The 10,542-nt window shown below is 34.3% G+C and overlaps 1 long non-coding RNA gene across 1 annotated transcript in view; it reads left to right on the plus strand.

Moving 5' to 3' along the window:
- Positions 1-4,499, plus strand: part of LOC308059678 — a 47,900-nt gene extending 43,401 nt beyond the window's left edge. Inside the window, exon 2 of the long non-coding RNA XR_013926365.1 lies at positions 7-4,499. This is a non-coding gene — a long non-coding RNA (uncharacterized lncRNA). The remainder of the gene's footprint in view (positions 1-6) is intronic.
- The last annotated feature ends 6,043 nt before the right edge of the window (positions 4,500-10,542 follow it).

Below are 10,542 nucleotides of genomic sequence, written 5' to 3' on the forward strand. Positions count from 1 at the left end.
CTCTAGGCTGAGCAGTCCCAGCTTTCAGCCTTTCCTTGTATGAGAGATGCTCTAATCTCTTCATTACTTTAGCGGTACTTTGCTGGACTCTGTCCATTATGTCCATGTTTCTGTTGTACTGGGGAGCTCAGAATCAGACACAGTACTCTAGAAGTGCCCTCTCCAGTGCTGAATAAAGAGGAGGAAGGATCACCTCCCTCGACTGCTAGCAGGACTTTGTTTAATGTAGCCCAGGATACCATTAACCCTCTTTGCTACCAGGGCACATTGCTGGCTCATGTTCAACTTGGTGTCCACCAGGACCTACCAAGTTGGGAAATGTTCTCTTAGCTTATACTAAAATCAGAAATACCTATCCATTTTTGGTTTATTTTTAGCATTTGTGAGAAGAATATCAATTTGGAGTACAGATCCAAGTTTGAAGAAAACTAATTATCTTGTTTGTATGTAGATCTGAATTTATGACTAACTTTAAAATAATCTAGCCAGGAATTAAGCAATAAAGGAAACTCCTGGAACAAGTCAAAGTGCTAACATTAATGAGAAAACTCAGATTTTCCTGACAAGTTAAGTTTTCATTGAACAACTGATAACATGCTCTCACTTCAAGGATTAGAACACATAAATTCTACCAAACAGGTAGCCATTGGAATATGTAGTATAAAATCTGCATTTTCTAAAAGGGACTGGATTTTAATAGACTTCCTTTATTTGAGAACTCTTTGTAGAAACCTAGCTGTGGATCTTTTGCTTACTGATAAAACCTGGTTTAAAATGCTACTATTGTGATTGCTCCTTAACAAAAAACTCTTTCCTAGAAACCTGCTCTTTCAACTGACCAAGATTTTCTTGTCATTCATATGCCTGGAAATGTTTTCCAGGATTAGCTGTTCCATCAGCTTCCCAGGTATTGAGGTCAGGCTGACCAGCCTGTAGTTCTGTGGGTTCTTCTTTCCTTTCTTGAAGATGGGAGTGATATTTGATTTCTTCCAGTCCTCAGGCACTTCTCCCAGTCACCATGATCAAAGATTATTAGTGGCCTTGCAATGACACCAGCCAGCTTCCTCAGTACTTGTGAGTGCTTCTCATAAGGGCCTATGGATTTATGTATGTCCAGCTTGCTTAGGTTAATTAAATATTCCATTTCAAATGTGAATCCACTCTAATTTTTCTAACTTTCTAATTCCCAGTGCTGGGAAGAAATCTGAAAAGATTGTCACACAAGTAACAATGGAATTTTATTAAGCCTTAAAAGTTGTCTCTCTCTCAGGGACAAGAGTTTAGAAAACATCTTTTTTAACAAAGGATTAGCTTGCCAGACAACCTGTAAATTAACCCATGGACTCTTGCAGTGATACCTAATTATCTTTCCTTGCCTAATGAGAATTATCTAAATTGTAATATTAGAAAGGGGCAAATGGATAAGTACAAAATTGGTCTTAGGATCAAGTAGTTACTTCTACATTCCTGTGGCTTATAGTCTATAAGAAAATCAGAAAGTTCAAAAGAGAAGGATGAAAGAAATATCTCCGATTCTTTTTGATCTGAATGAAATTAAGGCAGTACAGGGCTGAGGGAGGAAACTGTTTATCAGTTGTGGACATGACAGCTGTTCTCTTCTGGATCTTTATACAGTCAGTGGAAAGAAATATTTTAAGGGCACAAGTGATCTAACCTACTTTTATATATATACACCTCAAGATGGGATAAATCATGACCTTGAAGACCCTTTTCTCTCAATTAGTTATAAAAAGATCCAAGGATGACTAGCTTAGATCTGGAGAGCTTTTTCTTATACTTTTAAAGTTAGATAACTAATCCCATCTGTGTTTTTCTTTCCCAGTAAAAATGAACTGGAAGGTATTTTTTTTATTTCTGTTGCAATGTATTGTATATGCTTCAAATATCATGTATTAAAAAAAAACAAAAAACAAACAACAAAACCAGAATATGTGTAAGCTGATGCAGCCTGTATTCTTCAGCAATCAGTACCATGAAAACAAGTTGTTCAGCAAGCCTTTTCTTACATTTCTTTTGGGAAATGGAGAAACTCTAGGCATCACTACACCGATTTTAGCTTGAGCCCACTGATCAAAGATATTGGATGGGGGGACAGGTTTGAATACTATCACCTCTCTTTGAGTAGTTCTGTAAGTCACAGCTGCAGATAAGCACTGCTACTAACCTGAAATTCATTATTCAAGGTTTTATTTCAGATACAGTGAAACTAGACTGTTAGTGCCCCATTGTAATTTTATTTTGATTTCGTTCTTGCCTCCAAAATGTTTAAGCAGTATGGTTTTTTAAAGACCTCTTCCTTTAAGTTCCTTTGTTCAGGCAATGAATCAAATACTAGATGTCCTTTGTAAAAAAATGCAAATTTAGATTTAACTCAAACAGAGATAGTTACTTTCAGAAATCTAATTTTAGGGTTCTGTAGTTTAGAAATCTGAATCTTCCTCCAAATAGAAACAGGAAAACTCCTTTAGATTAACAATAACTCTTGTTTTGAGATAAAATTTAATGTTTTATCTTTTTGTGAACTGAAGAGGAACAAAAAATTTATTTTAGACTAAAAACGTGACCTCCAGGTAATTCAACTTATGTAAAATGAACATAACTGCAAGTGCCTAAGAATTTTCACAACAAAACTTAGATTTGTCTCTTAAACTCATGCACTGGACCCCTGATTGTCTATCCTATTTATCTGTCAGTTCACTTCCTGTTTGTGTTCTTTACCATGTGAGTTACCTTTCCTAAAGCTATTGTGTCATTTGGCACCAGATTACAAACTGTTGCCTTTTCAGCATTTATATAGAGATCTAAATGATCCATGTCCCCAAATACTTTAAGACAGGACTTTTTAATATTGATGTCTTAACTTTATATGCTTGTTTCACCTAAGTTGCACTTAATGCACTGAAATATTGCTTTATGTTAAGCCCAGATTGCCTAAAATCAGACCTTTTTGTTTTTGAGTCTAGCCCTAGTGGTATTATCACAGGAAAATAGATAGGCTGGGGCTATCAGAAAGGTTACGATCAGGTGCGATAAGCCCCTGGCTAGCATCCAAAACATTAGTTCTTTCTTTTCTTGCTGTATGTCTTCTTTTCTTACCTTATTGATCTTATTTTGACCAATTTGTTCTCCATAATGATGCAAAAAAAATTTAATTTTCTCCTTGCATGGAGTTAGTTCACTTAACGAAAATATGTAAAATGTGTGTACAACCTATCCATTTGGATTTGTAAGGCATTTTTCATGTGTATGTGTTATGCTTATACATTTATTTTAGCTATGTATTAAGTCTATCCTTTAGGAAAGAGCCTGAAGATTAATTATTTTCACCTCAAATAACAGTCAGTTTGATAAGTGCAGGAAGAAAGGAAAATTTTCTTGTAAACAAGAAGGCAAGAACAGAGACTTTCTATAATTTAGATATGCTGCTGATCAAATAAATAACAAACTGCCCTTAGGTAAGTTTTTGGCTTGTTTTTGTATTTGTTTTCTTTACCTGAATTATCCTCTGCTTCCTTAAAGGAAGAACAATGGACCAGTTTTATCCCTGGGCTAGTAAATTTTCAAGACTTTTCATCTTCCTGTCTTACACAATATTATAGTCTGCCAAGGAAAAATGCAGAAATCTAAATCCCACACATTGCAGTAAGCTATCCATCAGATAGCTCAACCTGATAACAACCTCACTCTTTCATAAAGAACAGCTAGTTACAAAAGGAGAAATTTCCCTGCTGTTCTCCTGTTGTATGAAATACAGTGGGTTATCAGAGATTGTGCAAACAAGCCAGATTTCCAAATAACAACAGGCAATCTTCAAGCTATTCCTTCAGCATTCATATTTTTTCTTCTGAACACCTTTTAGCTTTCTTCCTCACAATCACCCTTACAGATGTTTATTGGCTGAAGTGATATTTGAGTATCAGTAACGCTTGATATACTAGCAGTTATTTTTTTTTCTCTCAGCTGGAGCTATGTGTTCTAAGTAACCTGTCAGATAAATTCTGTAAAATTCAGAAAAGCCAACCAATAAAAATTGCAATAAGCAACAATAAAAGAAGATTATATTAAGCACTCAATTAATTATAAGATTGTTTTGCAGTTTCAGGACTGAATATTTGTCCCTCCAGGATATTTAGATGATAAAAATTAATTCTTATATTTACCAAATATGTTATACTTACCAGAACATGAATAATATATTAACCTTTCTAATTATTTATTTCTGGGAATTAAAATTAAACTTTGATGACAGGATGATTCAGTAATTTAATTAGCTATTTATGCCAAAACAATTTTATTATAAGAAGTTTTCCATACATACATTTAACTAGAAAACAAAATTATTATCTTATTATCATGGAAATCTGTTGTATTTTCATAAATTTGGCTAATAAAACTGGGCTGATAACCGTGGGTCATGAAAAGTTACAAAAAGAGTTTAAAATATCAAAACTATTTTACTTAACTTTGTGATATACATTTATATATATATATATATATATAAGACTGACACTGTAGCATTCCAAAAATTTCACTTAACTAAGAGTACAAAACAATGTAGATAAGATCATTAGATCATATGGAAAGAACAACAGAAAAATTATATGAAGATACAGGTCAATAATTTTTAAAAGTGCCCTGTGAAATTGGTTTGTAGACCTGCAGGAAAAAAACTTGTTTTCTCATTCCAAAATCATGTGTACATATTGGCTTTCACTACTAAATGAAAGCTACTGTTTACATTGTAGTTTTGTACAGTCAGGGTCTTGTAAAAATATTTTCTTAAGGAGTTTAAATCCTGACAGCTGGCTTTCTCAGGGTTGACAGTTTTTCTTACAGGTGCAGGGATTTCTAAAAGCTCTATTTAGGGAATAAAAGTTGAAAAAAAATTGTGAAAGTTTTCCAATCATGAATTTGTTACTTATAAATATTTATAAAATACTCATATGTGCTGAAATAGTAAGAAAACATTATAATTTTGGCAGTGTTGTATTTTCTCTCTTAGAGTTGCTGCTTTCTCTTCCTCTCAAAATTAAACCTTTAGAGCAAAGTTTATAATTGAGCTTTAAAATATGTTTATTTACCTCACATTTGCAATTGAATAGAGGAATACACTAAGTTGATATTGTAACTTGGTTCACTTGCAGCAATTTGTGATTCCGAATCCTTAGACAACTTCTAGCAATCCTTTTTTTCTTAAATAGCAGAACAGAGAATTGTGTTTAAAGTGATAGAGTGGGAAACAGGTTTGACTGCAATATAACAGTTAAAGATAAGTTAGTGCTCCCTACAAAATGAAAACATTGTAGACAAATGAAGAGTTCATATCTGTTGCTAATTCTATTATATTTCAAACAGTAACGGATGTGGTATACCGTATGTTAATGAGGACAAGCAGGGAGCATGTGCAAAACTGTAAGAAAATCTATCAATATATAGGTGACAATTTATTTCATAGTCTGGAGATCGGTTGAACCCATCTTACTTCAAAAAGAATTCCCACAAAAAGAAAGGAAGTGTCTGTATTATTTATTAAGCTTATTTCTGATATCTGTCTTTGGACAGAAAGAATCATTTTATGAAAACAAAACTTTCCATTGACTACAGAGGGCCCCTAGATGACTAATTTTACATTGAGATGAATGTGAGTCCTGAAATTCTGGAAAATTATTGTTTGTTCTCTTTGCAGTTCACTACTTTGCTGAACTGAGTGGAAGTATGAAAATTGACAGTGCCTTGAAAAAAAACTATTGGCAATTTTGCCTTTACTGTAAAAAAAATGGAAAACCACCTTTGCATTTGACTTGTTCAAAACTTGAAGCAAATAATAAGTAAAGGTGAGGACCTAGCATATTTTTTTGATGTTAATGAAACAAATTCTTTTTGTTAGATTTCTGAAATCAGTCTTGCTATAACTAAACACAGGGAAAACAGCTTTTCTTTCCATTTTTTTATGAATGATCTTGAGCAAGTCACTTGAGGTATTACTGTTAAAATTACAAGTCCTAAGTTATTACTGGAAAGTTACCTACCATTGTGCCATCTATCACTATGTATCAAACACTTTTTACTGTAAGTTAATGAACAAAGCATTTTAGCTTTGATACCATGGCAATATATTGCAAAACTGTTCAGTGGTATGTTCAGGCATATTAGTAAAGTGTATTTTCCTTAGTGTCTCCTAATATTTGGTTTTTGTTTGATAGGAATAAAATTAGTTTTGAAATGCCATAAACAATTTCCAGGATAGCTCATCTCCAGACATTAACACAAGAGTTATATATTCAATTTTCATCCACAAAAATCCAAATAGCTTTTAAAATAATTTCATTTTCACTAAATTTCAGTAGTATATGACAAAACAGAATTTTAATTGAATGCTTCAATTAAAAAAAAACATTTCCAAAGACACAATATTTGGTGTTCATTTTACTGAACACACTTTCCTTTCACGACAACAGTAAATCTGGTATGAAACCGCTTTTTTATGTACTACTGCAGTGTCATATAGATAGCTAATGTCTTAGTAAGGATTTGGGTGAGTACTTCTTAAACTGTGCTCCATGGACAACTGATGGTGCAGAAACTGGTGATAAAAGGTCTAAATATTTCTTAAAACCCTTCAGTTTAAAATTTGATCATTAATGGGTATAGTTCTATGAAAGAAATGTTGGAATTTAACAATGACCTAGATAGCCAATATGTTTAAAAGCAATTAGTTCAGTAAAAAAGTATCCTTTTCTAATATATTAGATCAGACTTAAGAGTAAAGACTGTCTTCAAAACATTCTTACTATATTAATAGAATCAGACTTATCTTTAGCATATTTCCATACAAAAAAAAAGTTGCAGGTCAATAAAACCTTTTCATATCTTTTCCAAGGCATCTGTAGCCAATCTTTAGTCCTTTTTCTTTTTATTCAGTGCAAATATTTATCTCTGGCTCTTTCTTCTTATCCCATTTCTAGTTACTGCACTTCTGCTATATACTTAACCCATTAAATTATGACCATAGGCTCCTGTAACCTTATCTCACATTAGCTGGGGCAGGAGATAATGTCTCCACTTGCTTCAGGGGAGGAAGGAGCTGGCGCTTCAAAGAAATCATTGTCAAACACCTAGCAGTACTTCTGAAGGATAGTCAGAATCTCTGTAGAACTCAAACGTACTTTGAGCACTTAAATAGTTTTGGTTGTGCTTATAAAATAGTGTTATTTTTGTTTCTGCTGATATTTATCCAATTATTGAACAGCTGCATGTAGCTGTGAACATTGAACTTAATGATCTTTGGTTGCCTACAGTGTAGGGTCTAATTCACTGGAAAGGTGCCTGTTCCTACCGGATTCCAAGAAGAAAGGCGCAAACACTTATAAGATGGACAACTATTTATTAATAGCGAAGAAAACAGCATAGAAAATTACAAAATCTTACATACCTTATGATGATTAAAACCATGAGATGATACAGGATTAGGCAAATCTCTGGTGTATAGATCCCGTCCATGGAGAGGTTATCCAGCTCTAAGTTCACTACTTGCTCCCAGTTCAGAATCATCTATAACAGCAATCCAGCCCAGAATGACTCAGCTTTGACAAGTAAATCACTCCAATATTATCTTATTAACAATGCTACTGTTCCTGAACAGATGCATGTAAGATTTCAAGTAGATAAGCCAATATTCTCTGTATAGAGTTATGATCAAAATTTGATTCCATGTACAAGTAATTATGCAACAACTATGCATACATTACTTAATTATAATATTGATTAGATACACCTAGATTAAGTAGTAGTCACATGGTATCTGTCATAAAGAGCCATTGACCTGGATTACCCATTATGTGCACCACTAACCCATTGTACAATAGTCTTTTGGGCCGACCACTATATTCTGAAGGGTGATTGGTTTTGGTGTCTCAGAAAGTATAAGAAAGGCATTTTCCCCCCTATTTAAGCATTTGTAAGATCTGTTTCCTGTATGGATCATCTAGTTTCTTCTAAGAGGTGAGTTTACACTAATTAATTTCCTAAGCTAAGTGTCAATCAACAACCCAGCTAACGCCAGTTTCCATAAATGCTTTTTAGCAACACAGCACTAATATTTTTTGTAACTGTGATGATTTAAGGACATAGGTAGTCACATTTGTAGTTTCTAATTAAGGGTATACGTTATCAATATTATTATAAGGAAAACAGCAAGGAGGGAGGAAAGATAGGGAAAGAAATAAGATAAGCCCCCTTTAATTCAGCATCCCCTTGTTGCCAAGCTCTCAAGCCTGACGACCTTAATGTCTGTGACTAAAAAACATCAAGAACCATAGCCAACAGTGTTAACTAAACCATCATCAGTTCTGTGGTGTTGTATAGTCATAGCTATAGTAAAAGTTGGTATATTTTTCATAAGGACTAGTTGTCTGCACATGTAATAGCAAAGTCTAACAGTGATTAAGAACTAACCACTGGGAAGGTGTATTGTTAATGAATCCAGTAAACCGTTTTTTTGAAAATGGACTGATTTTATGTTGTTAACATAGTCCCACCATAGTGATCTCCAATTTCTTAATTGTAAATACATCTATATATTCAATAGCAACATAGATCAAGTTATGAGAGTATTCTGCAAGGTAGCTAATACAACTCAACAGACCAATTAATCTTAAAATATGTTATAAAGTCAACAAAAAAGGAACTAGACAAAAGTTTCATTTTTTTTTTTTGTGTGTGTCAAGAGGATTTAAAACTGTATTAGTTTTGTCAGAAGATGCTATGACATGGTTGGTTCATAACAGCAGATGCCTTACCTGCTGCATTTCACACTATCAGCAGTTTAATAATTCTAAATGACAGAAGTATAACAATGGTGAATCATAAATTTGCAAGTGGGAGATATTAGTCAAGAGGTAATGGCAAGAAAAACAAAACAGAATGAAAATCAAAATTCTCCCCACAAAAGTAAAAATTTGAAAATAAGTCAGTTTCACATTAATTTTTTTAGACATTATCAGAAACTGCTTGTTTGGAACGACAGGAAATTACTAAGAGACATGCATACAGACACAACCTGTATATGCCATCTTCTTCATTGCCAGGCCCTAGAATGTATAATACAAAGAACTTATCTTATGGTGTTTCAAATAACCATTCAGTGTGGCATGTAGCCATGGTTCAGTAGGAGAGGTAATGCCCTATGTCCATCAGATTTTAAAGCCAAACATCTAGTGTGTTTCAATTATTTTGATGTGCGTGGTTTTTTGCAAAGAAGAGAAAACCAACATGTCATTTGGAAAAGTCACACTTTTATCTTCAAATCATTCTTCATGATAGTTTTCTGCTTGCACATTTCTAAAGCAGATGGCAGGTTACGACACCCAGTGTTGCCCTCACATGGTAATTTCCTTCTGTAGGTCTTCAAACATGAGAATTATTTGTTCACAATTATAACCACTGCAGAACTCCTTGCTACTCTATGTTAAATAATTTTTTGAGATTGTTATGACCATTAAATTATGACATATTATTTAAGAAAGAAGAATGGAACATGTTTCTAGTGTAAATACTGAAACATAAATTAAAATCTGCTTAAAATGCAGTGTGGTTGAGAAAGGGAAATTTCTAAGGAGTTACATGTTCTCTAACATAGTATGGTAAATTCTATGCAAGCTTAACTCAAAGATTTTGTTTTCTAAGTTCTTTGGTATGTCTGTTAATACTGAATAATGAATGCTGTACCACTTCTCTAAAGGATGACGAACCTATGTTTAGTTAAAGTCAGGAGATGTCCAAGGACCTTTATTGCAACATGACAGATGCACAGACTGCTAAGTCCTTGGGTTGGTTATCTTTAAAAGGGACATATTGTCTTAGATTCCTGTTGTACATGCAACGTGGGGAAGATGGAGACTTTAAACGTGATCACTAAGGAACAGAGTCTGCATAGAGACAACTCCTCAAGGACATTGTCCAGGCACAATATATGTTAATGTTGTTAACTTGAAGATATACTAGGTCCTTGAATGGAATATGCTAATTGTCCAGGTGTGAGATATGTTAATGAGTTCCCGGAAAGTTAATGAATATACACAAGTGACTTCTATAAAGAGGGGGCTGAAAGGTTCCCTCGGTGTGCATGATTTTGGTGGAGCGATCCCCCATGCACCTGATATGGAGAAATAGTGTGAAATGGGGACGCTTAACACCGACTGTGATTGTATATGTCTACTCAGAAATGTGGGTATGGTGACTAGTCATGGGTGCGGTGTCTGGTCACATAGGCACACAGCTCTGAGGAGACAACTACAGTTTTTGAGGAGACGCCTGCCCTTCTTCCTCTAACAAAGGGGAGACGGGGAGACGCCTGCCCTTCTTTCTCTAACAAAGGGGCTATTTAAAAGAGAATGAGAAAAGATGGGAGACATTCAAATGCTATCTAGAGGGAGGGAGTGCTAAGTCTCCTTGCTGGAGAAGATTGGATGGTCACAAGGACATGAATCACCTTTCCTTGCTGAAGAAGATTAGATGGTCACA

Source organism: Falco punctatus (assembly GCF_963210335.1).
Source record: "Falco punctatus genome assembly, chromosome: 2".
In the NCBI taxonomy this organism is placed as follows: Eukaryota; Metazoa; Chordata; class Aves; order Falconiformes; family Falconidae; genus Falco; species Falco punctatus.